The 26,694-nt window shown below is 37.9% G+C and overlaps 1 long non-coding RNA gene and 1 pseudogene across 1 annotated transcript in view; one reads left to right on the top strand and one right to left on the bottom strand.

Moving 5' to 3' along the window:
* The window catches only part of LOC132345468 (uncharacterized), an 890,490-nt gene that overhangs the window by 847,874 nt on the left and 15,922 nt on the right, over positions 1 to 26,694 (bottom strand). The gene's annotated exons all lie outside the window — the stretch shown is intronic.
* On the top strand, positions 7,446 to 7,928 carry LOC101907917 (deoxyuridine 5'-triphosphate nucleotidohydrolase-like; annotated as a pseudogene).

The raw sequence follows: 26,694 nt of genomic DNA, 5'->3' as shown, positions 1-26,694 counted from the left end.
CTTTTTCAACAACATAAGAGATGACTTTATACATGGACATCACCAAATGGTCAATACCAAAATCAAATTGATTACAGTCTTTGTAGCCGAAGATGGAGAAACTGTATACAGTCAACAAAAACAATACCTGGAACTGACTATGGCTCAGATCATCAGCTTCTCATAGCAAGATTCAGGCTTAAAAAAAAACAAACAAACAAACAAAAAAAAAAAAAAAACGGAAAAAGCCTAGGCCAGCCAGGTATGACTTAAATCAAATCCAGTATGAATTTTCAGTAGAGGCAATGAACAGATTCAAGGGGCTATATCTAGACAATAGTGTCCTTGAAAAACTGTGGACTGTGGTCTGTAATACTGTACAGAAAGGCAGCTAACAACACCATCCAAAACAAACCAAAAATACAAGCAACAAAAGCAAAAACCAGTGGGATTACAATTAAACTAAAAAGCTTCTGCTCAACAAAGGAAATAACAAATTGAATGTACAGAACAGCATCCTATGAAACAGAGATATTTGTAAACCGACTATCCTACAAGGTGTTAATATCCAAAATATGTAAGACACTCATAGAACTTAACAATACTAATAATAATCCAATTTTAAAAATAGGCAGAGGAGAATAGACATTTTCCCAAAGAAAACATACAAATGACCATTCAGTTCAGTTCAGTCATTCAATCATATCCAACTCTTTGTGACTCTATGGACTGCAGCATTCCAGGCTTCCCATTCCACCAAAAACTCCCAGAGCTTGTTCAAACTCAATGTTCATTGAGCCAGTGATGCCAAACAACCATTTCATCCTCTGTCATCCCCTTCTCCTCCCACCTTCAATCTTTCCCAGCATCAGGGTCTTTCCGAATGCGTCATTTCTTCACATCAGGTGGCCAAAGTATTGGAGTTTCGGATTCAACATCAGTCCTTCCAATGAATATTCAGGACCAATTTCCTTTAGGATTGACTGGTTTCATCTCTTTGCAGTCCAAGGGATTCTCAAGAGGCTTCTACAACACCACAGTTCAGAAGCAATTCTTCAGCACTCAGCTGTCTTTACAGTCCATTTCTCACATCCATATATGATTACTGGAAAAACCATACCTTTGACTGTATGGACCTTTGTTGGCAAAGTAATGTCTCTGCTTTTTTAATACGCTGTCTATGTTAGTCATAGCTTTTCTTCCAAGGAGCAAGTGTCTTTTAATTTCATGACTGCAGTCACCATCTGTAGTGATTTTGGAGACCAAGAAAATAAAGTCTGTCACTGTTTTCACTATTTCCCCATCTATTTGCCATAAAGTGGTGGGATCAAATGTCATGATCTTAGGTTTTTGAATGTTGAGTTTTAAGCCACTTTTTTCACTCTCTTCTTTCAAGTTCATCAAGAGGCTCTTTAGTTCCTCTTCACTTTCTGCCATAAGGGTGGTGTTATTGGCATATCTGAAGTTATTGATATTTCTCCTGGCAAAAGATGCTTAACCTCACTAATCACCAGGAAAAAGCAAATTAAAATCCTAATGAAATAGCAACTCATACTTCTTAGGATTTCTGTTATAAAGAAAGCAAGAGACAGAAAGTACTGGCATAGATGTGGAGAAAAAGGAACTCCTTATTGCCAAATTCAGACATAAATTGAAGAAAGCAGGGAAAATCACTAGACCATTCAGGTATGACCTAAATCAAATCCCTTACAATTATACAGTGGAAGTAACAAATAAGTTCAAGAGATTAAATCTGACAGACAGAGTGCCTGAAGGACTATGGATCGAGGTTCATATCATTTTACAGGAGATCAAGACCATCCCCAAGAATAAGAAATGCAACAGGCAAAATGGTTGTCTGAGGAGGCCTTACAAATAGCTATGAAAAGAAGAGAAGCAAAAGGCAAAGGAGGAAATAAAAGATATATCCATTTGAATGCAGAGTACCAAAGAATAGCAAGGAGAGATAAGAAAGCCCTCCTCACTGATCAATGCAAAGAAATAGAGGAAAACAGTAGAATGGATAAGATTAGAGATCTCTTCAAAAATTAGAGATACCAAGAGAATTTTTTCATGAAAAAATGAGCACAATAAAGGACAGAAATGGTATGGACCTAACTGAAGCAAAATATATTAAGAAGAGATGGCAAGAGTACACAGAAGAATTATACAAAAAAGATCTTCATGACCCAGATAATCACGATGGTGTGATCACTCATCTAGAGCCAGACATCCTGGAATGTGAAGTCAAGTGGGCCTTAGGAAGCATCACTATCACACAACTGCACTCATCTCACATACTAGTTAAGTAATGCTCAAAATTCTCCAAGCCAGGCTTCAACAGTTCACCCACAATGAACTTCCAGATGTTAAAGCTGGTTTTAGAAAAGGCAGAGGAGCCAGAGACAAATTGCCAACATTCACTGGATCATGGAAAAAGCAAAAAAGTTCCAGAAAAAAAATCCACTTCTGCTTTATTGACTATGCCAAAGCCTTTGACTGGGTGGATCAAAACAAACTGTGAAAAATTCTTAAAGAGATGAGAATAACAGACCATCTGACTTGCCTCCTGAAAAATCTGTATACAGGTCAAGAAGCGACAGTTAGAACCGGACATGGAACAACAGACTGGTTCCAAATTGGGAAAGAAATACGTCAAGGCTGTATATTGTCACTCTGCTTATTTAACTTAGATTCAGAGTACATCATGAGAAATGCTGGACTGGATGTAGCACAAGCTGGAATCAAGATTGCTGAGAAAAATATCAATAACCTCAGATATGCAGGTGACACCAGTCTTATGGCAGAAAGTGAAGAAAAACTAAAGAATCTCTTGATGAAAGTGAAAGAGGGGAGTGAAAAAGTTGGCTTAAAACTCACCATTCGGAAAACTAAGATCATGGCATCTGGTCCCATCACTTCATGGCAAATAGATGGAGAAACAGTGACAGACTATTTTTGGGGGCTCCAAAATCACTGCAGATGGTGACTGCAGCCATGATATTAGTAAAAGCCTTGCTCCTTGAAAGGAAAACTATGACCAACCTAGATAACATATTAAAAAGCAGAGACATTACTTTGCCAGTAAAGGTCCATCTAGTCAAAGCTATGGTTTTTCCAGTAGTCATGTACGGATGTGAGATTTGGGCCATAAGGAAAGCTGAGAACCGAAGAATTGATGCTTTAGAATTGTGGTATTGGAGAAGACTCTTGAGAGTCTCTTGGACAGCAAGGAGATCCAATCAGTCCATCCTAAAGGAAATCAGTCCTGAATATTTATTGGAAGGACTGATACTGAAGCTGCAGTTCCATCTTTGGCCACCTGTTAGGAAGAACTGACTCCTTGGAAAAGACCCTGATGCTGGAAAATATTGAAGGTGAGAGGAGAAAGGGATAACAGAGGTTGAGATGGTTGGATGGCATCACCGACTCACTGGAAATGAATTTGAGTAAACTCCGGGAGTTGGTGATGGACAGAGAGGCCTGGCGTGTGGCATTCCATGGGGTCACAAAGAGTCAGACATGACTGAGGGACTGAAAGGAACTGAACTGATACTATTGGTGAGAATGTAAACTGATAAGAGTCATTATGTAAAACACTATGTAGGGTCCTCAGAAAATTAAAAATAGGAAGGGAAGGAGTCAAGATGGTGGAATAGAAGAATGTGGAATACACTTTTCTTCACAGGTACATCAAGAATACATGTAAAAATTAACCATACTCATAGAGCACCTGCTGAACACTAGCAGAAGACTCAGACACCTAAAAGGACAAGATGAACCCCCATGCAATTGGGTAGGACAAAAGAAGGACAAAAAGGAAGAAGAAAATAGGAAATGGGAAGGGACCAGCTCCATTTGTAGGGAACTGAAGGTGAGGCAAGTTTCCTGTACTCAGGAAAGCTCGTTCACAGTAGGGACATCAGCTGGGGAAGAAAGGGACCTCTGGAGGACTGTAGGGGAACACAGCATGCAGTCTGTGGAAGGCAGGATAAAGTAAGAAATGTGCACATGATCTGTGTCATTGCCCTGCACACCCCAGCTGGAGTTATGTGTCTCTGCATGTATCGGGGTTGGTGGGGGGAAGGGGCAGGTCCTGAAAAGTGAGGTTTGGAGTATAGACCCTGGGTAGGGGCAGCTACTGTCTTTAAAGAGACAGGACTAAGGAACTATACAACCAGAGAAATTTCTGAAGGAGCATGAGACACTATAGAACCAGGATAACATTGTTGAGTCATGTGAAAGCGATATGGTCACCATTGTAAACCCCTTCCCTGCCCACTGACACTGGGAAGGGCTCTGACCTGAGCAGTCTTGTCCACCCCTTCAAACTAAAGCCTCCTCCACTCATATTGGCTCTGGGGTTCTGAGCACTGCCACCAAAAACACTCTTTAGAATCATCTCTTGGTGCTCCAGCCTGAGACAGGAAGCTGCCAATGCCTGTGGGGACTGAGTGCTAAAGCATGGGATTAGGAGAACATATCCAGGGAGATGGTCTATTGGCTTCACAGAGAAAACTTGAGTGGACAGGAGTGAGGGGCTCCATGGCCAGGGATGCTCCTAGAGGATACGTCATCTGTCTAGGAAATAAGGCACCATTGATGAGTGGTGTGCAAGGGGTGGAACTACCACTGCAACCCCCTTCCCCACCCACAAGTCCTGCTTCCATGGGCACTGGGAGGGGTTCCCACTAAGGTAAGTGTGTCTTAGTCTGTTGCATCTTTCTACTTATCTCTGCCACCACAGATGCTTCACACATGCCCCAGTTGAAAAGTGAAAGTGAAAGTCACTCAATCGTGTCCAACTCTTTGTAACCCCATGGACTATACAGTCTATGGAATTCTCCAGGCCAGAATACTGGAGTGGGTAGCCTTTCCCTTCTCTAGGGGATCTCCCCAACCCAGGGATCGAAACCGGCTCTCCTGCATTGCAGGTGGATTCTTTACCAGCTGAGCCACAGGGAAGGCCCCAGTTGTGGCTACCTTTTATATTCCTGGCCTATGCATGTAAGTGCCCTAATCATCTTGAGAGACTCAATTAGTTGCTTCTTTTACTTATTTTGCTTCTCGCCTGGGTGGGGAACATACCCCACACACAGATTGGGTCAAACCAAAGCTGAGTCCCAGGGGTTATGCAACTAAGGAGGAGAAATGGAGATCTCTCCATGCAATTTTTCAAGCAGCAGATTAAATCCTCATGATCTGTTTACCAAACTGCATCTGTGGAACATGTTAAAGGACAAGGAGTGCTTCCAAAACTGAGACCAATCTAGCTTTGGCAGTTGTAGAATTTGGGGGCAGGTATACACAGGAGTTAGGCCAAGTCAGAATATAATCTGTCCCTACAATGCCTACAGTTGGTCCAGAGACCTACCTAGAGGTATTAGATAATCACCTGAGGAGGCAGAGGTTGACTATAGATCACTGTGGAGGCAAGAACAGAGATAGTGGATGTCCAGGGGAAAATATTGTTACTATCATTTTTTTTTTTCTCTTCTTTCTTTTCATTTTCCGTTTAATTTTGTTCTGTTGTTTGTTTTTGTATTTTCTTACTTTTTTTTTTTCCATTTCTTTTTAGTTTAGATTTGTTTTTGTTTAATTTTCAATATGTTTTGTTTATTTTTCTTGTTATTTTTTGTTGTTTTGTGTTTTTGTTCTGTTTCACTATTTACATTATTGTGTGCTTGTTTAATATTTTCTTTGGGTTTTTTGAGTTTGCTTTCTGTTTATGTTGTTTTCATTGTTTTTGTGTTTGGGTTCTTTTTTTTTTTTTAAGTTGTTCTCTTGATTTTTGTTCTCTATTTTTTTTTTTTTAACTTCTCTTTTCTTTGGCTCTGCTTTCATCATTTGTCTTGCCTTTTTTTTTTTTTTTTTTCCATTCTGGACATGCTGCTCAGTTTGCAGGGCCTTGGTTCCCTGGCCAGTTGTTGGGCCTGAGCTTCTGCGGTAATAGTTCTGAATCCCAACATGTTGGAACACAAGAGAATCCTCAGTTCCAGGGAATGTTAATCAACATGAGCTCTGGAGGTCTCCATTGCTACATCAAGATCGAGCTCACCTAACTGCCTTCAGGTTCCTGTGCTGGGTGCCCTGATAACTAACTAGCAAGACAGGAACACAGCCTTACCCATTAGAAGACAGACTGCCTAAAATTGCACTAAGCTCACAGACACCCCAAAACATACCACCTGACTCAGCCTTGCCCATTAGAGAGACAAGATTTAGCTCCACCCACTGGTCCCTACACAAATAAACCTACACAAGCCCCTGGGCCAACTTCACCCACCAAGAGGCAGAAGCAAGAGGAACTATGACCCAGTTGCCTAAAGAAAGGAGAATACAAGCACAGTAAGATAGACAAAATTACGTGATAGAGAAGTATCCAACAGACAATGAAGCAAGGTAAAAATCCACAAGACCAAATAAATGAAAAGTATACAGGCAACCTACCTGAAAAAGAATTCAGAGTAATGATAGCTAAGATGATTTAAGATCTTAGAAACAGAATAGAGCCATGAATGGAGAAAATACAAGAAATATCTAACAAGGATGTAGAACTAAAGAATAAACAATGATGAACAACACAATAACTAAAATGAAAAATACACTGGAATAACTGAAGCAGGAAAAAAAATAAGATGGAAGTCAGGATGGTAGAAATAACTGCCACAAAGCAGAATAAAGAGAAAAAATGCAAAGGTAAGAGGACAATCTCAGAGAACCCTGGGACAATGTTAATCATACCAGCTTTTGATTTATAAGGGTTCTAGAAGAAGAAGAAAAAGAGTCTAAGAAAATATTTGAATATATTATAGTTGAAAAATTCCCTAACATAGGAAAGAAAATAGCTAAACAAGTCCAAAAAGCACAGAGAATCCCACACAGAATAAACCCAAGGAGAAGCATGTAAAGACATATATAATCAAAATAACAAAACTCAAGTACAAATAAAAAATATTAAAGTATTAAATATTAACATCCACAAAAGTGGAAATCAACAGTAATACAACAATACTCGAAGACTCTAACATTTAACAATGGACAGAACACCCAGACTGAAAATTAATAAGGAAACACAATCCTTAAATGACACAATAGACCAGATAGACTTAATTTATATTTATAGAACCTTCCATCTGAAAGCAGAAGAATATAGTTTCTTCTCAACTGCACATGGCACATTCTTCAGGGTAGATTACATCTTGGATCACAACTCAAACCTCAGCAACTTTAAGAAAAGTGAAATGGAATCAAGCATCTTTTCTGACCACAATGCTATGAGATTAGAAATCAACCACAGAAAGGGAGTGATTGGTGGGAAGTTTAGATCTTGTGTGCTGAGTTCATTCTGTTCTCTTGTTCCCCTGCTTGGACTTGAGCTCACAGTCTTCCCTGCCAGTCCCTGTTCTCAAGAGACCCAATTCATCTGCCCCAGCAAATGGGCTCAGACTTCACCAGAGTGTAGCATGCAGCCCCATTTGACCCGGCTCTCAGGACACAGTACCACCCCACCAAAGGGTCCACAAAGTCTGTGGGCTATAATCAGTATAGTGCCTATGATTACACAGTATCACCAGTGGAGAAAGGCCTCATTAAAACTAACATTCAGATAGTTCTTCCTTCTGGGTGCTATGGAAGAGTAGCTCCACATTTTGGCTAAGCTACAAAATACTCCATAGATGTGGGAAACAGTATTATAGATGAAGGTTATGGAGGAAATGTTGGTGTTGTAATGTTTAATTTTTGCAAAGAAAAGTTTAAAAAAGAAAGGTGAAAAGCTGTGAATTGCACTGCTCATTTGTGAATAGATAATTTACCCAGAAACAGAGGAATTTCAAATTTTAAATAATGCTGAAGGGGGTTCAGGAGGATTTAACTCCACTAGAAATGATGAACATTATGCCAAAAACAGAAACTGAGAAAATGGACATTCATCTTGAAAAGACTGCATAAAGTATTACAAAATTTGAGTAAAAAAAAAAAAAAAACTATAAAAATACAAACACATGGAAGTTAAACTACATGCTACTAAACAACCAATAGATCACTGAATAAATCAAAGAAGAAATTAAAAAATATCTAGAAACAAATGATAATGAAAACTGCAACAACCCAAAACCTATGGGATGCAGCAAAAGCAGTCCTAATAGGGCAGTATATAGCAATTCATTCTCATGTCAAGAAACAAGAAAAATCTTAAATAAACAATCCAAACTTACACCTAAAACAACCAGAGAAAGAAGAACAAACAAAACACAATGTTAGTAGAAGGAAAGAAATCATCAAGATAAGAGGTGAGATAAATGGAATAGAAATGAAGAAAACAATAGCAAAGATCAATGGAAATAAAAGCTAGTTCTTTGAGAAGATAAGCAAAATTGATAAACCATTAGCCACATTTATCATAGAAAAAGAGAGAAGACTTAAATCAATAAAATTATAAATGAAAAGGGAGAAGTAATAACCAATATCACAGAAATATAAAGAAATACTGCAAGCAGTTATATGCCAAAAAGTTGGACAACATGGAAGAAATGGACAAATTCTTAGAAATATAAAACCTTTTAAGAATGAACCAGGAAGAAATAGAAAATATGAACAGACCAATCACAAGTAATGAAATTGAAACTGTGATTAAAAATCTTACAGCAAACAAAAAGCTAGGACCAGACGGCTTCACCAGCAAATTCTATGAAACATTTAGAGAAAAGCTAATATCTATCCTTCTCAGTCTTCCAAAAAATTGCAGGAGAAATACTCCCAATCTCATTCTATGATGCCACTCTCACCCTCATTCTAAAACCAGATGCCCCCCCCCCAAAAAAAAAATCATACACAAACAAGAAAATTACAGGCCAATATAACTGATGAACATAGATGCAAAAATGAACCAAACACTAATAAACATAATCCAACAACAAATTAAAAGCATCATTCACATACCATGATTAAGTGGGATTTACCCCAGGGATTCAAGGAGTCTTCAGTGTATACAAATCAATCAATGTGATACACCATATTACCAAAATAAAATATAACAGCAAGGACTTTCCTGGCAGTCCAGTGGCTAAGACTCTTCACTACCACTGCAAGGGGCCAAGGTTTGATCTCTGGTTAGGGAATTATATACCAAATGCCAAAACTAAAAGTTCACTTGCCACAACTAAAGATCCCACACACCACTACAAGGATGGAACATCCTACAAGCTGCAACTAAGACCTAGCACAGCCAAATAAATATATAAATAATTTTTTTGGAAAGAATAAAAACAATATAATGATCTCAGAAGATGTAGTAAATGCTTTTGACAAAATTCAACACTCATTTATGATAAAAACTCTCCAGAAAGTGGGAATAGAGGGAACTTATGTCAACATAATAAAGGTTATATAAAAAAAAAAAAAAAACAAAAACCCAGAGCAAATATCACTCTCCATGGTGAAAAAGTAAAACCATATCCTCTAAGGTCAGGAACAAGACAAGGATGTCGACTCTTGCTGCTTTTATTCAAGATAGTTTTGGAAATCCCAGCCATGGCAATCAGAGAAGTAAAATAATACAAATTGGAAAAGAAAAGTAAAACTGTCACTGTCTGCGGATAACATGATACTATGCATGCTGCTGCTGCTAAGTCGCTTCAGTCATGTCCGACTCTGTGTGATCCCATAGATGGCAGCCCACCAGGCTCCCCCATCCCTGGGATTCTCCAGGCAAGAACACTGGAGTGGGTTGCCCTTTCCTTCTCCAATGCATGAAAATAAAAAGTGAAAGTGAAGTCGCTCAATCGTGTCTGACTCTTAGCGACCCCATGGACTGCAGCCTACCAGGCTCCTCCGTTCATGGGATTTTCCAGGCAAGAGTACTGGAGTGGGGTGCCATTGCCTTCTCCAATCCATAAATATGCTGCCAGAAAGCTAACAGAACTAGTCAATGAAATTGTTAAATTTGCAAGATGCCAATTTAATACACATAAATATATTACATTCCTATACACTAACAATGAAAGATCAGAAAGAGAAATTAAGGAAACTATCCCATTTACTATTGCAACACAAATAATAAGATACCTAAGCATAACACAACCTAAGGAGGCAAAAAATATGTACTCAAAAAACTATAAGATACTGATGAAAGAAATCAATGTTCATGGATTAGAATAATCAATATTGTAAAAATGACTATAGGACCCATTACAACATACAGATTCAATACATCCCATATCAAATCACCAAGGAAATTTTTCACAGAATTAGAACAAAAAATTTTACAATTTGTATGGAAACACAAAAGCCTTTGAATACCCAAAGCAATTTTGAGGGAAAAAAAAAAAATGTAGCTGGAGGAATCATGCTTCTCTGTCTTTAGACTATATTACAAAGCTACAATCATCAAGATAATATGGTATTGGCACAAAAACAGGAATATAGATCAATGTAACAGGAAAGAAAACCTAGTGTTAAACCCACTTATCTATGATTACCAAATTTATGATAAAGGAGGCAAGGATATGCTGGAAAAACTGGACAGTTATGTGTAAAAGAATAAAATTAGAACACTCTCTAACACAAAAATAAAATGGATAAATGACCTAAATGTAAAGCTAATCACTACAAAACTCTTAGAGGAAAACACAGGTAGAATATCCTTTGACATAAATCTTAGCAAGATCTTTTTTGACCCAACTCTTAGAGTAATGAAAATAAAAACAAAAATAAACAAATGGGACCTAATTAAACTAAAAAGCTTTTGCACAGCAAACAAAACCATAAATAGGACAAAAAGACAATCTTTAGAATGGGATAAAATGTTTACAAATGAAGCAACTAACAATGGATTCATATCCAAAACATACAAACAGCTCATGCAGCTTCAATATCTAAAAACAAATTACCCAATGAAAAAATGAGAGGAAGGATTAAATAGATATTTCTCCAAAGACATAGAAATGACCAAAAAACACAAGAAAAGGTGCTCAACATCAAACAATAATCCAAAAAGATGCACGCACCCCAATGTTCATTAAAGCACCATTTACAATAGTCAGGACACAGAAGCAACCTAAAGGCCGCTCATCAGAAGGATGGATAAAGTAGTTGGGGTACATATATACAATGTAAAAGTACTCAGCCACACAAAGGAATAAAATTGTGATATTTGCAGAGATGTGAACAGATCTAGAGACAGAGTGAAGTAAGTCAGAAAGAGGAAAAGAAAAATGATACAGATGAACTTATTTGCAAAGAGAAATAGAGACACAGATGAAGAGAATGGACATATGGTTGTAAAAGGGAGACCGGTGAAGTGGGATGAATTGGGAGATTGGTATATATATATATATATATATATACACTATTGATGCCATGTATGAAGTAGATAACTTATGAGAACGTACTGTATTGCTCAGGGAACCTTACTCACTGCTCTATCATGACATAAATGGGAAAGAAATCCAAAAAAAGAAAGGATATGTGTGTGTGTGTGTGTGTGTGTGTGTAGCTGATTCACCTTACTTTACAGCAGAAATTAACACAACACTGTAAACAATTGTACTCCTATAAATATTAATTTTAAAAAGAAAGAAACATATCTGAAAAAATTATAAGTCATTGCAGCAGTGTAAAAGCCAAAACAAAACGAAGGGAGAAAGAAGTACCCATGGAACATTTTGCTACTTGTTTTTATACAATGAAACACCCTAGAATTGAACAGCTTAAAAGTGTTAACAGTAGAGTCATCATGTGATCCAGCAATCCAAGAAATGTGGTCGCTGTATCAAAGGGACATGTAAACCCTGTGTTCCTTGCAGCATTATTCATGAGTCAGGACATGGAAACTTCCTGTGTCTGCTGATAGACAAATGGATAAGAAATGTAATATAGACAAGTATATATTAATAAATATATAGTTATTTATATATGTGTATGTATTTGGAATATTGGAGAAGGAAATGGCAACCCACTCCAGTACTCTTGCCTGGAAAATCCCGTGGACAGAGGAGCATGGTGGACTACAGTCCACGGGGTCGCAAAGAGTCGGACATGACTGAGCGACTTCACTTTTGGAATATTATTAAGTCATAAAAGAAGTTGTTGTTCAGTCACTCAGTCATGTCCGACTCTTTTCAACCCCATGGACTGCAGCACACCAGGCATCCATGTTCATCACAATCTCCAGGAACTTGTTCAAAATCATGTCTATTGAGTAGGTGATGCCAAACAACCACCTCTTCCTCTGTTGTCCCCTTCGCCTCTTGCCTTCAATCTTTCCAAACATCATTGTCTTTTCTAATGAGTCTGCTCTTCACATCAGGTGGCCAATATTGGAGCTTTAGTTTCAGCATCAGTCCTTCCAATGAATATTCAGGGTTCATTTCCTTTAGGATTGATTGGTTTGATCTCCTTGCAGTCCAAGGAACTCTCAAGATTCTTCACCAACACCACAGCTCAGAAAATTCTTTGGTGCTCAGCCTTCTTTATGGTCCAACTCTCATCTATACATGACTACTGGAAAGACCATACCTTTGACTATATGTACCTTTATTGGCAAAGTAATGTCTCTGCTTTTTAATATTCTGTCTAGGTTAGACATAGCTTTTCTTCCAAGGAACAAGTGTCTTTTAATTTCATGGCTGCAGTCACCATCTACAGTGATACTGGAGCCCAAGAAAATAAAGTCTGTCACCATTTCCATTGTTTCCCCATCTATTTCCCATGAAGTGATCTTCGTTTTCTGAATGTTCTTAAACCATGTTTTTCACTATCCTCTTTCACCTTCATCAAGAGGCTCTTTAGTTCCTCTTCCCTTTCTGCCATAAGGATGTTGTCATCTGCATATGCAAGGTTATTGATATTCTCCCAGCAATCTTGATTCCAGCTTGTGCTTCATCCAGCCTGGGATTTAGCAAGATGTACTCTGCATATAAGTTAAATAAGCAGGGTGACAATATACAGCCTTGATGTACTCCTTCCCAATTTGGAACCAGCCTGTTCCATGTCCAGTTCTAACTGTTGCCTCTTGACTTGCACACAGGTTCCTCAGAAGGCTGGTAAGGTGGTCTGGTACTCCATCTCTTGAAGAATTTTCCACAGTTTGTTGTGATCCACACAGTCAAAGGTTTTAGTGTATCAGTCAATGAGTCAGATGTTTTTCTGGAATTCTCTTGCTTTTTCTATGATCCAACAGATGTTGGCTCCTCTGCCTTTTCTAAATCCTTCTTGAACACCTGGAAGTTCTCAGTTCATGTACTGTTGAAGCCTAGCTTGGAAAATTTTGAGCATTGCTTTGCTAGCATGTGAAATGAGTGCAATTTTGTGGTAGTATGAACATTCTTTGGCACCACCTTTTGTTGGGATACAAATGAAAACTGACCTTTTCCAGTCCCATGGCCACTGTTGTGTTTTCTAAATTTGCTGGCATATTGAGGGCAACACTTTAACAGTATCATCTTTTAGGATTTGAAATAGCTCAGTTGGAATTTCATCAACTCCACTAGCCTTGTTCATAGCGGTGCTTCCTAAGGCCCAGTTGACTTTGCACTCCAGGATGTCTGGCTCTAGGTGAGTGATCACACCATCATGGTTATCTGGGTCATGAAGTATTCTTTTGTAAAGTTTTTCAGTGTATTCTTGCCACCTCTTCTTAATATCTTCTGCTTCTCTTACATCCATACCGTTTCTGTACTTTATTGTACCCATCTTTGCATGAAATGTCCCCTTGGTATCTCTAATTTTCTTGCAGAGATCTCTAGTCTTTCCCATTCTATTGATTTCCTCTATTTCTTTGCATTCATCACTTAGGAAGACTTTCGTATCTTTCTTTGCTATTCTTTGCATTCACATGTGAATATCTTCCCCTTTCTCCTTTGCCTTTCACTTCTCTTCTTTCCTCAGCTATTTTTCCTCAGACACCCATTTTTCCTCTTTGCATTTCTTTTTCTTGGGGATGGTTTTGATCTCCATCTCCTGTACAATGCTATGAAATCTCTGTCCATAGTTCTTCAGGCATTCTGTGTATCTAATCCCTTGAATCTAATCCCTTGAATCTATTTGTAACTTTCATTTTATAATTGTAAGGTATTTGGTTTAGGTCATACCCACTCCAGTGTTCTTGCGTGGAGAATCCCTGGGTTGGGGGAGCCTGCTGGGCTGCCATCTATGGGGTTTCACAGAGTCGGACATCACTGAAGTGACTTAGCAGCAGCAGCAGCAGCAGCATACCTGAATGGCCTAGTGGCTTTCCCTACTTTTTTCATTTTAAGTCTGAATTTGGAAATAAGGAGTTCATGATGTAAGCCATAGTCAGCTCCTGGTCTCGTTTCTGCTGAGTGTATAGAGCTTCTCCACCTTTGCTTGCAAAGAATATAATCAATCTGATTTTTATGTGGATCATCTGGGGATGTCCATGTATAGAGTTGTCTCTTGTGTTGTTGGAAGAGTGTGTTTGCTATGACGAGTGAGTTCTCTTGGCAAATCTGTGTTAGCCTTTGCCCTGCTTCATTTTGTACTCCAAGACCAAACTTGCTTGTTACTCCAGGTATCTCTTGATGTCCTACTTTTGCATTCCAGTCCCCTATGGTGAAAATTATATCTTTTTTTGGTATTAGTTCTAGAAAGTCTTGTAGGTCTTCATAGAATCAATCATCTTCCGTTTCTTCAGCATTAGCAGTTGGTGTATAGACTTGGATTACTGTGATATTGAATAGCTTGCCTTGGAAACAAACAGAGATCTTTCTGTCATTTTTGAGTTTGTACCCAAGTACTGCATTTCAGACCCTTTTATTGACTATGATGGCTACTCCATTTCTTCTAAGTGATTCTTGCCCACAGTAGTAGATATAACGGTCATCTGAATTAAATTCACCCATTCTGCTCATTTTATTTCACTGATTCTTAAAATGTCAATGGTCACTCTTGCAATCTCCTGTTTGATCACTTCCAATTTATCTTGATTCGTGGACCTAACATTCCAAGTTCCTATACAATATTGTTCTTTACAGAATCAGACTTTACTTTCACCACCAGACACATTCACAACTGGTTGTTGTTTTCACTTCAGTGAAGCGTCTTCATTCTTTCTGGAGTTATTTCTCTGCTCTTCTCCAGTAGCATATTGGAAGTATTTTAAAAAGAAGTAAATCCTACCAAAAATTTAAGACTAAGTGAAATAAGTCAGAGAAACGGATATTATAATTTCTCATTCATATACAGAATCTAAAAAACCCAAATGTATGTAAATAGTAGCATGATGGCTACCAGAGACTGGGGGTTAGAAAAAATAGGTGAAGGGGTAAAAGTGTGGAAACTTCCAATTATAAGTTAAATAACTCCTAGAGATGTAATATACAGAAAGATGACCATAATTAATAATACTTCACTGTACATGTTAAACTTGCTATGAGGTAAGATCCTAAATGTCTCATCACACAAAATAAATAAACCACCCAACTGAGCAACTGAGCACACACACATGCACACAATGATTTCACAATGTATTTTTGTTGTTGTTGTTCAGTCACTACGTTGTGTCTGATTCTTTGAGACCCCATGTATTAGCATGTCTGACTCCTCTGTCCTCTACTATATTGTCAATGCAAATTTAGTAATGACTATTATTACTATATTTATTATACAAAGACAATATAATTCTCTACCTAGAGTATGGAAGAGAACCTCCAAAATAATCTATGAGAGGAAATAGAATAGTAAGTTTGTGGATGGGAAATCAACATGCAAAAATCAATATTTATCAACAATAGCCTTATATCTTTATAAATATCTCATTCATAATTATAATAAATGTGAGAATAATTCTTGGAATAAATCTCAAAAATGCTAAGCAATATCTTTATAGAAAAAATTATAACATGATAGAAGCACACAGAAGAACTAGGTAAAGAGATATGTATAACATATATATAATTAGAAAGGCTCTATCATAAAAATGACAGTTCTCTTAAACTATAAAATGAATGCCCTTCCAATCCCACCAAGCTGTATGTCAAAAGCTTGGAGGAAAAAAGATATCACAACCAAAGGGAAAAATTACTGAGGCATGATGATAGTTAAAAGAAGGATGCTGTTAACCACTCCTTTGTCACCACTATCTCCCAGGCTTGATGGGGCAAGAGGAAGATACAGTTACAGAAAGTAGATGAAACTGGAGCTTTGTAGTGCAGTAGCCACCTTTTATCCACATGGGATATGTTCTAAAATCCATAGTGGATGCCTGAAACCTCAGATGGTATCAAACTTCACAGATACTATATTTTTTCCTACAGCACTAACAGACGGATAGTGTATACAGTGCAGATATACTGAACAAAGGGATGATTCATGTCCCAGGGAGACACATGATTTCATCACACTACTCAGAATGACACACAATTTAAATCTTATAAATTGTTTCTTTCCAGAATTTTCCATTTAATATTTTCTTACAGAGGTTAAACATATAACTGAAATTGCAAAAAGCAAAATCTTGGACAAGGGGGACTACCACATAGGACTTGCAGGACATAAGTGGCAGTGAATGCTACTTGGCCAGCAGATGCTCTCACTCAGCCAAGTGAGGAGATGGGAGAACAAGTCTCAAATATGCCTCCCTGAAGGTGAGGGGCTTGGGGTATTTATGGGATAAAGATGAGGCAAGGGGAAAGGTAATTGGAGGTAAGAAAAAAATGAGGTAATCATCACACTATGAAGACATAACTTACAGGTTTTTCCATGGGATGCATGCTCAGAAAATACAGCATTAACACATTCTGAGGGTGGAGTTTTTGGCCCTTGACATCAAAAGGTCACAAGTGGATACTGGAGCATGACCAGTTGGAGGGTTGATGGTCTTAACTGGCTCCAGATCAAACAGGACTGACTACAAGTTCCTAAAAAAAAAAAAAAAAAAACCTGGGAGAAACATTTTATTGTTTATACTACATGACATGTAGAAAGCACACAAGTTTTTATAGAAACAAAGAGAATCTGACTAGTGAAACAGTTTACTGTTTATTAATGGCTAACTGATAACTACTTTCAGTTTCATGGAAGTGGAGTTCTTAATAAAAGATATAAAGATTAAAGACTTTATAATGTTTAAAGGATTAAAGAATTAAATACTGAATTGAGATGGGATTAGACAAATGAACCAATGGAACAGAACAAACCATCTAGAACAAACCTATAAATTAGCTTTACAAATCAGGGCTGTGGGTGCTCTGAGTGGGGAGGAGATTGGTGATTCATACTTCAAATAGCTACAAAAATAAATGTCAACTTTCAACTATTTCAGATTTCAGTACAAAACACAGTTACAGCTTCAGGAGGAAACTAGAGGATAGCTTTTTAATCCCTAAGAAAAAACTACCCAAACAAGTAAAACCAAAATTCATAAAGGAAATGAATAATAAAACTGAAAGTAATAAAATTTCAAAATCTCTATACAATAAATAACATTATAATATTTTTAAAAGGGCCATTGGCAAAGTAAATACTTTCAATGTATATAAATGATAAAAAGTCAGTACCGAAAGTGTACAAATTTTAAATATCCAAACTGAGGGTAAAAAATAACAACATATTTAAAAGATAATTTACAAAAGAGAAGAACTGAATAGTCCTTATATAAAGATGCTTAACGTACCACTCAGATGAAAGAAAATAAAATATCAATGAGATATTTAAACATACATATGCAAAACTAAGAAGTCTGATAATACATTGCTGAAGGGCATGTACTGGTACAACAATTATGAAGAGCACCTTCATAATATCTGTGAAGAGAGATGGAACTACAAAGATATTTTGAAAATAGAAACTGCTCTCTCAAAACAGTGCACATTTTCAAAACTTTACTACATATTTAAGGAACCATATATAACATACATAATTACCTTTTTTAATTGTAAAATTATAAAAATGATGTAACATTATAATCATCTTTTACAATCTTCTTTTTCATTCAAGCTAAATTTTACATACTGATCTATGCCAACATGTATATTTCAGCTTAGTCATTTTAACTTCTATATGGTATCCAGCTACATAAATATACTATAATTTTATGATTTTTTTGATTTTTAAATTAATACAAAGATACTCTCATAAACTAGTCTTTTTGTGCCCACATGCTAGGGTTTTTCTAAAAGTTAAATTGCTGTATATGTCCAGAAGTATAATTCCATACATGAAAAAGATATCCAAGAGATACAATAAAGGACAAGGCACAACACAATACACATTTATTAAAATGTATGTGTTATAATATATATAAATGTAAATATACATGATATATATGAACATAAAACGTCAGCATTTTGGCCACATCTCAGGATGAAAGTCAGTAATTTTGAGTTTGGAGAGAATTAAAGAGGGACTTTCACTTTTCACTCACGTATTTGCATGTTGTTTAAATTTTTTACAACAAACCTGTTTTTATAGTGTTTTAGCTTCAAAAACATTGAAAAAAAATCCACATTTGTTCTTTTGTTTTGTATTATGTTTATTACTCTACTATGATATATTATGGAGAAGGCAATGGCACCCCACTCCATTACTCTTGCCTGGAAAATCCCATGGATGGAGAAGCCTGGTAGGTTGCAATCCATGGGGTCGCTGAGGGTCGGACACAACTGAGCGACTTCATTTTCACTTTTCACTTTCATGCATTGGAGAAGGAAATGGCAACCCATTCCACTGTTCTTGCCTGGAGAATCTCAAGGACGGTGGAGCCTGGTGGGCTGCCATCTTTGGGGTCGCACAGAGTCGGACACGACTGAAGTGACTTAGCAGCACCATGATATATTAACAATACTTTAGAAATCAGATTGAATTCTTATATTTTTATGAGTCACAAACTAGTAAGAACTCATTTTACAAATAAAGTTTCCTTTCTATTTATATTATCAAAGTGATATGCTCTCATTGAAAACTTTTAAAACAAAGAAAGAAAAAAGGAAAAATAAGAGCATTGATGCCATGTATTAATAATATTTATATATTAACTCATTCATTCATTCATTTGGAAGTCATGATGGTGGTGTCTCCTGGCAATTTTCTTAGTTTCCCATGTAACTAAATTTCATCTTCAAATTTCATCTACACCTAGTAAGTACCAAGATAACTCAAAGATTAAAATGCATAATGTATATCATATCTAGCTTATATATAATAGCAAAAGTAGTGTTACTCACTCAGTTGTGTTCAACTCTTTGCAACACCATGGACTGTAGCCCACCAGGCTCTTCTGTCCATGGAATTCTCCATGCGAGAATACTGGAGGGAGTAGCCACTCCCTTTCCAAGGGATCCAACCCAGGTCTCCTTAATTGCAGGTATATTCTTTACAGTCTGAGTCACCAGGAAAGGCATAGATAGATAGATACAGATAGATAAATATCTACCTGAGAGTTTATAGACAGAATATAATATTGGCTTTAATAATAGCATGAAGAACTTGCATTAAATACCTAATATTTATTAGGGAATTTACTCACTACCTTTAATCCTCATAAAACCCTCAGTTTAGTTCAGTTGCTCAGTTGTATCTGACTCTTTGTGACCCCATGGGCTGCAGCATGCCAGATTTCCCTGTCCATCACCAGTCCCGGAGCTTGCTCAAACTCATGTCCATTGAGTCGGTGATGCCACCTAACCATCTTATCCTCTGTTCCCTTCTCCTCTTGCCTTCAATCTTTTCCAGCATCAGGATCTTTTCCAATGAGTCAGTTTTTCGCATCAGTTGGGCAAAATATTGGAGTTTCAGCTTCAGCATCAGTCCTTTGAAAGAATATTCAGGACTGATTTCCCTCAGGATTGACTGGTTTGATCTCCTTTCAGTCCAAGGGTCTCTCAAGAGTCTTTTCCAACACCACAGTTCAAAAGCATCAATTCTTCAGTGTCAGCCTTCTTTATAGTCCAATTCTCACATACATACATGACTACTGGAAAAACCATAGCTTTGATTAGACAGACCTTTGTCTGGCAAAGTAATGTCTAAAACCCTAGCTGCTATTGTTTAATCACTAAGTCATGTCTGACTCTTTTGCAACCGCATGGACTGTTGCTCCTCAGGCTCCTCTGTCCTCCTCTTTCTCAGGCAAGAGTACTGGAATAGGTTGCCACTTCCTTCTCCAGGGGATCTCCTGACCCAGGGATTGAACCCGTGTTTTCTGCATTGGCAGGTGAGTTCTTTACCACTGAGACACCAGGGAAGCCCAACAACCCTAATGGGGAGGGGTTATTATCCTTGTTTTGCAAATAAGGAAGCTGACATTCAAACAGGTTCAGCATTTTGGTTAGTGTACTTCACTAGTGAGTGGGGACTTCCATATGACTTAGAATCTGAGCTTTTTCCAATTACTACTGCTTACTATTCCTCTAATAGGCCTTTCTATTTAAAACAACTTTCAAATTGCCTTTATATAACAAATATTTCCTTAAGTAAAGTGTACAAATTGAATTATAGCAGTTTTTCACTCATTGAGGGAGAACCAACACAAAATTATTCCTTTTCTAAAAGCTCAGACACCCCTGGCACCCACATGATAAAGTGCACATGACCCTGCGGTTGCTAAAGGAGGAGGAGCCCATGCAGGTGTAAGTGGTTGTGAGCTTAGAGTGCTGAATCTAGACAAATGTTGCTACCATAAAAAATAGAGAGGCAAAAAATGTGGATAACTCTTTGCTCTTCATGAAAACATATACAAGTAAAAAGCAAAACTTGACAGTATTAAAGTGTCCTCTTCATTATTTTTTAGGACAAGTTAGTGAGGATAATCAACAATTTTCTTGAAACAATTTATTTGAAACAAAATAAAAAATCTGGGAGCCCAGTAAGAAATTGCCAAACATAATGTTGTCACTTATACTGTTGAACATGTTATTCAATGAAATTTTTGCACTAGATATAGAGTGTAACTTAGCATGAAATAGAAGATTCCTTTTACATCATTTTTCTCTATAAATAAATTTATCATAAATATATATATATATATATATATATATATATGTATATAGCCAACATCCACTGGATCATGGAAAAAGCAAGAGAGTTCCAGAAAAACATCTATTTCTGGTTTATTGACTATGCCAAAGTCTTTGACTGTGTGGATCACAATAAACTGGAAAATTCTGAAAGACATGGGAATACCAGCCCACCTGATCTGCTTCTTGAGAAATTTGTATGCAGGTCAGGAAGCAACAGTTAGAACTGGACATGGAACAACAGACTGGTTCCAAATAGGAAAAGGAGTACGTCAAGGCTGCATATTGTCACCCTGCTTATTTAACTTATATGCAGAGGACATCATGAGAAACGCTGGACTGGAAGAAACACAAGCTGAAATCAAGATTGCTGGGAGAAATATCAATAACCTCAGATATGCAGATGACACCACCCTCATGGCAGAAACTGAAGAGGAACTAAAAAGCCTCTTGATGAAGGTGAAAGTGGAGGGTGAAAAAGTTGGCTTAAAGCTCAACATTTAGAAAATGAAGATCATGGCCTCTGGTCCCATCACTTCATGGAAAATAGATGGGGAAACAGTAGAAACAGTGTCAGACTTTATTGTTTTGGGCTCCAAAATCACTGCAGATGGTGACTGCAGCCATGAAATTAAAAGACGCTTGCTCCTTGGAAGGAAAGTTATGACCAACCTAGATAGCATATTCAAAAGCAGAGACATTACTTTGCCAACAAAAGTTCATCTAGTCAAGGCTATGGTTTTTCATGTGGTCATGTATGGATGTGAGAGTTGGACTGTGAAAAAGGCTGAGTGCTGAAGAATTGATGCTTTTGAACTGTGGTGTTGGAGAAGACTCTTGAGAGTCCCTTGGACTGCAAGGAGATCCAACCAGTCCATTCTGAAGGAGATCAGCCCTGGGATTTCTTTGGAAGGAATGATGCTAAAGCTGAAACTCCAGTACTTTGGCCAGCTCATGTGAAGAGCTGACTCATTGGAAAAGACTCTGATACTGGGAGGGATTGGGGGCAAGAGGAGAAGGGGATGACAGAGGATGAGATGGCTGGATGGCATCACTGACTCGATGGACATGAGTCTGAGTGAACTCTGGGAGTTGGTGATGGACAGGGAGGCCTGTGATTCACGGGGTCGCAAAGAGTTGGACACGACTGAGCGACTGATCTGATCTGATCTGATACATGTGGAGAAAAGTATTAAAAAATAACAAACATCTACAAAACAAATCAAATTTAACAGAATTTATCACTTTGAAATTTTGCTTCAGATACTTATTTTTTTCCATTCAAGAATTATTTATTTCCTTTTTTCTATAAAAATAAATCATACTTATGATTATATGAAAATACAGTTAAAAAATAAAGAAATAAACTAACCATACTTCTATGACTACTGTCAATATTTTGAATATTTTTATTTATTATTTAAAGAAAAACAAATGATTGTAACTAGACTTCAAATTCTAAGATCTCTTTTCATGTCCCCTAAATAGATTTTTGGGCTTTCTGGGTTACTGGGAAATATGCGATGAAAAATAAGTTAATACTTACTGCATCATTATTAACAATTTCTGTAAGTTGACAGCTATGGTTAATCCTCATAGCAAAAGTCCATGAAAATAGTGTCTATTATCACTGCTTTTCAGATATTTTTTCTAACTTTTGGTCTAGAAAAAATAGCGGAGGGGAATTTTCTAAGTTTGCTTTTCTGAATCTAGGGGTGGTTATCCTCCATGATGAACATCATAAAGAACAAATCAATAGTCCCAGGCTTTTCCTTTTAAACTTGTTATTCATTATCTTAATAATCTTCCAGTTAATTCCCCCATATGTCTAATTCTTTGTCTTTGTTCCTGGCACAAAAATTTTTTTATGTTGTACTTTCTAAAACAATGCTTGCTTATCCATTTATTTATTAAACATTAAAAATATAAGACATACTCATGTGACTAAGAGATTTCATAAAAGATTAAGTTTACAAGTAACCTATAAAAATAAACCACATTATCTCACCAAGAAGGGAGAATAGCTAGCAAGAGCTGTTATATGTGTTATGCTAAATCTTAAAGGGTCATTTCACACTGGGTCTAGAATATAACTTTGTGTTCAATTAAGGCAAAATTAATGCCAAGACATACCAAAGGAAATATAGCTCTAATTGTAAAATCATTTGTCTCTAGGCCCTTGAATTTCAAATTCAAGAAAAATTAGCAGATCCAGGATCCAAACTTGTGTGGGTACAAAGGTAATTTAACTTTATTAAAACCTCAGTGCAGGAGCTGACTTGGGACTGGGTAATTAAACATGGCCAGGCACCATGGTACCATGCATCCAAGTAGATGCCTTCTGTGTTACACTACTAAAAGAAACCTCATGTAACATTTTAGTTGAAATACTTTTCAAAGAGAAAAGTCTACCTATATTTCTACCACCCTAAAAATTAACACATAGGAGAGGAGGAGCCAAGATGGCGGAGGAGTAGGACGGGGAAAACACTTTCTCCCCCACAAATTCATCAAAAGAGCATTTAAACGTCGAGTAAATTCCACAAAACAACTACTGAATGCCGGCAGAGGACATCAGGCACCCAGAAAAGCAACCCAACTCTTTGAAAGGAGGTAGGAAAAAATATAAAAGACAAAAAAAGAGACAAAAGGGGGAGGGACGGAGCTCCGTCCTGGGAAGGGAGTCTTAAAAAGAGAGAAGTTTCCAAACACCAGGAAACCTTCTCACTGCCCAATCTGTGCCGAGCTGTGGAAGCACAGAGGGCAACATAACAGGGAGAAAAAATAAATAAACAATTAAAACTCGCAGATTGCGAGCCCTACAGTAACTCCCCCAGCGGAGAAGCAGCGCAGATGCCTGCACACGCCATTAGCAAGCGGGGGCTGGGCAGGGAGGCGTGGCGCGCGCTGCATTGCTCAGAGTAAGAATCTGGCCTGAATACCCTGAGCACTATTTGAGCAAAATAATTTGGGCAAGCAAACCAGACTGTGGGATATCTACCACGCGAAAAGCCAGCCCCAACCTAAGACACCGCCAGGCCCACGCACGGAACGAAGGACTGAACAGAGATAGCCGGCTGCAGACCTTCCCCCTCCAGTGACAGGCAGCCAGAGCCGGAAGGGGGCAATCGCAGCCCCAGAGAGACATTATCTATAAAACTGTAAGCAGGCTTCTTTGCTAACTAAAACTTCTTGGGGGTCTGGACGGTCAACATTTGCCTGAGAAGGTGCGCCAGTTTTACACCCAGATAACCGAGTGGCGGGGAGGCGATAAGTCGCAGCATTGGCGCTCGCCAAACACCTCATCACCTGAGCTGCCTGGACCTGGGAAGAGCACAAAACGCAGGCCCAACTGAGTCTGCGCCTCTGAGGACTACCCGAGTGCCTGAACCTGAGCGGCTTGGACCTGGGAGGTACATGCAGCCCAGGGCCGGCCTCGGATTGTTCCTGGCGGAACAACCTAGAGCCTGAGCAGTGTGGGCAGGGAGGCTACATGCGCCGTTAGCGGGGGCAGACCCAGTGTGGCTGAGGCACTGCGAGCACACGCCAGTGTTATTTGTTTGCAGTATCCCTCCCTCCCTCCCCACAGCACGACTGAACAAGTGAGCCTAAAAAAAAAAAAAAAAAAAGTTTCCCCCACCGTCCCCTTTGTGTCAGGGCGGTAACCAGACACTGAAGAGACCAGCAAACAGAAGAAGTTATAACAGAGGGAAACGCCTTGGAAGCTACAGGCAATAGATTAAAACCCCGTGGTTACTACGGACTACATAGGAAGGGGCCTATAGATCTTGAGAAATATAAGTCGGACCAAGGAACTAGCCAAAAATGAGCTGAACCCACAATACTCACAACAAAACCAGAAAAAGTCCTAGATATATTTTTACGATCATTCTTTCTTTCTTTTTAATTTTTAGAAAAAAAAAATTTTTAAGTCCTCTATTGTTCCTTTAATTTTCACTTTTATAACCTATTACATTGCAAAAAAAAAAAAAGACCCTATTTTTTTCTTCTTCAGCAAACTTCATATATATACATTTTATAATTTTTGACCTTTTTTTTTTGTTCTTCTTTTCTTTAACATTGTATTTTTGAAATTTCAAACTCTACTCTAGTTTTTTAGTTTTAGCTTTTTGGTATATGTTATCAATTTTGTACCTATAGTTTTTTTTATAATTTCTGTGACTTTGTTTTTTCTGTTTCTTTCTCTTCATCTTTTATATAACATTGTATATCTGAAATTCCAAACTCTACTCTAGATTTTTAATTTATGCTTTTTGGTATTTGATATTAATTTTGTACCTGTATTTTCTTTATAATTTTTGCGACATTGTTTGTTTTTTTTTGTTTGTTTGTTTTCTCTCTTTATGTCTCTTCTTCCTTTTTTTTAACATTGTATTTTTGAAATTCCAAACTCTACTCTAGATTTTTAATTTTTGCTTTTTGGTATTAGTTATCAGTTTTGTACCTGTATTTTCTTTATAATTTTCACGACCTTGTTTGTTTTTCTTTGTTCATTTTTTCTTTCTTTTCCTTCTTCTTTTCTTTAACATTGTATTTTTGAAATTCCAAACTCTACTCTAGATTTTTATTTTTTGCTTTTATGTATTTGTTACCAATTTTGTACCTTTAAGAACCCAATCCTCAGGACCCATATTTCATTAGGGAGCGAGAGTACTGGCTTGACTGCTCTCCCTCCCTTTGGACTCTCCTTTTTCTCCACCAGGTCGCCTGTGTCTCCTCCCTAACCCCTCTCGACTCTACCCAACTCTGTGAGTTTCTGTGTGTTCCAGATGGTGGAGAACACTTAGGGAACTGATTACTGGCTGGATCTGTCTCCCTCCTTTTCATTCCCCCCTTTTATCCTTCTGGCCACTTCTGTCTCCTTCCTCCTTCTTCTCTTCTCTGTATAACTCCGTGAACATCTCTGAGTGGTCCAGTTGTGGAGTGCACATAAGGAAGTGTCTACTGGCTACCCCACTCTCTCCACTATTGATTCCACCTCATCTCATTTGGGTCACCTCTAATTCCCTCCTCCCTCTTCTCTTCTCCATGTAATGCTCTGAACCTCTCTGAGTGACCCTCACAGTAGAGAAAGTTTTCATCTTTAACATAGATGTTTTATCAATGGTGCTGTATAGAAGGAGAAGTTTTGAAACTACTGTAAAAATAAGACCAATAACTGGAAGCAGGAGGCTTAAGTCCAAACCCTGACTCCAGGGAACTCCTGACTCCAAGGAACATTAATAGACAGGAGCTCATCAAACAGGCTCCATACCGACACTGAAACCAAGCACTACACAAGGGCCAACAAGTTCCAGGGCAAGACATACCAAGCAAATTCTCCAGCAACAAAGGAACAGAGCCCTGAGCTTCAAGATACAAGCTGCCCAAAGTCACCCCAAAACCACAGACATCTCATAACTCATTACTGGACATTTCATTGCACTCCAGAGAAGAAATACAGCTCCACCCACCAGAACACCAACACAAGCTTCCCTAACCAGGAAACCTTGACAAGCCACCTGTACAAACCCACACACAGCGAGGAAAAGCTACAATAAAGAGAACTCCACAAACTGCCAGAATACAGAAAGGACACCCCAAACTCAGCAATTTAAACAAGATGAAGAGACAGAGGAATACCCAGCAGATAAAGGAACAGGATAAATGCCCACCAAACCAAACAAAAGAGGAAGAGATAGGGAATCTACCTGATAAAGAATTCCAAATAATGATAGTG

The sequence above is a fragment of the Bos taurus genome, chromosome 6 (assembly GCF_002263795.3).
Source record: "Bos taurus isolate L1 Dominette 01449 registration number 42190680 breed Hereford chromosome 6, ARS-UCD2.0, whole genome shotgun sequence".
NCBI classification, from domain to species: domain Eukaryota; kingdom Metazoa; phylum Chordata; class Mammalia; order Artiodactyla; family Bovidae; genus Bos; species Bos taurus.
Note: the sequence above shows the minus strand (reverse complement) of the source record. Positions and strands in the feature narration are given on the sequence as shown.